The 1438-nt window shown below is 39.6% G+C and overlaps 1 protein-coding gene across 1 annotated transcript in view; it reads left to right on the plus strand.

Annotated features, from left to right (window-relative positions):
* The window catches only part of hapln1b (hyaluronan and proteoglycan link protein 1b), a 27733-nt gene that overhangs the window by 19284 nt on the left and 7011 nt on the right, over positions 1 to 1438 (plus strand). The window lies entirely within an intron of this gene.

Here is a 1438-nt window from a genome sequence, read left to right on the forward strand (position 1 = left end):
TATGTTGTAGTTATGTTGTTGTAGTTTTGTTGTTGTAGTTTTGTTGTAGTTATATTGTTAAAGTTCTGTTGTAGTTTTGTTGTCATGGTTTTGTTGTCGTAGTTTTGTTGTCATGGTTTTGTTGTTGTAGTTTTGCTGTAGTTTTGTTGTTGTGGTGTTGTTGTAGTTTTGTTGTAGTTTTGTTGCCTAAATCCAAATTAGGTTTTATAATTTAATGTCGGCATAGGCATCACATTATAATGTCGGCCTCATGGTGGCGCTAGAGGAAAGGTCAGAGGTTAGTCGGGTTCATCCTCTGAGGAACATCAATATTGTTGTTTATTATAATGAGAATCCATCCGATAGTTGTGACGATATTTCAATAATTTTAATGTATCAGTATTTTTATATTGTGGTATTAGTTACTTTAACTGTAGTAAATGATCTAAATATGTCCTTAACATGTGACATCACTAACAGCTGGAGTCATGAAGTATTTAACCCTTTGTTTCCTCCAGAGAGACTCACAAGAGGTTTTCTCTGGAGACTCAAACTGTTACAGCTTCTTAGGTCTCATGTGTCCTCACACCTGCCCACGAGGGGACCATCCACATGTTTGAGGACAAATAGGTGACGTGTAAACACACACACCTACTCAATCCTCCTCCCTCCTTTCAGGCAGGAAGGGGTAATAAGTGAAGTGTGTGTGTCTGTGTGTGTGTGTGTGTGTGTGTGTGTGTGTGTGTGTGTGTGTGTGTGTGCACTGCAGTTATTCTGCTGACTGCAAGGAGCTCCACCTGGCAGAGGAGGCCGGTGCATCAGCAGTATGGGACTGAGTGAACGAAGACAAGGGGGGGGATCAATCCGATTGACTACCACACACACACACACACACACACACACGCACACACACGCACACGCCTCAAAAGAAACGCACAGACAATCTACGGAGGTCCAGAGGTGCCGATATTTCATGCACTTCAAATTAATCCCAAAAGTCTGCAAGCAAGCAAACAATTCTACATTTATGGAGAATACAGTTTCTAGTTATAAATTGTATAACTAATACATATTTTCTTTGGTTTAAATGGATGTTTTTTTTCAAAGAAATAATACCAAATGACAGTTTCCTTCAAAATAAAGTGCCTCTCTTTTGGAGAGTTTTGGAACTACAGCTCCCATGATTTGGGATATTTGGGGGATGTAAACAGGAAGTATGTTGTTGCAACGGAGTAAAATTAGATTTTTTAAATTTAAATTGAAACAAAATTGAAATAAAAAAAACGAAATTTCAACTCGATTCAGTGACTTCAGTTAAATATTGACAGCCTTGGTCCTCCATAAAACACATCCCTGTGTAGTGAACTAGTGAATCCCTCTCTGTGCTGAGTGTGTAGAGGATGGGCTGCAGAGTGTGTGTGTGTGTGTGTGTGTGTGTGTGTGTGTGTGTGTGTGTGTG

The sequence above is a fragment of the Anarrhichthys ocellatus genome, unplaced genomic scaffold (assembly GCF_004355925.1).
Source record: "Anarrhichthys ocellatus isolate YVR2014 unplaced genomic scaffold, GSC_Weel_1.0 scaffold160, whole genome shotgun sequence".
NCBI classification, from domain to species: domain Eukaryota; kingdom Metazoa; phylum Chordata; class Actinopteri; order Perciformes; family Anarhichadidae; genus Anarrhichthys; species Anarrhichthys ocellatus.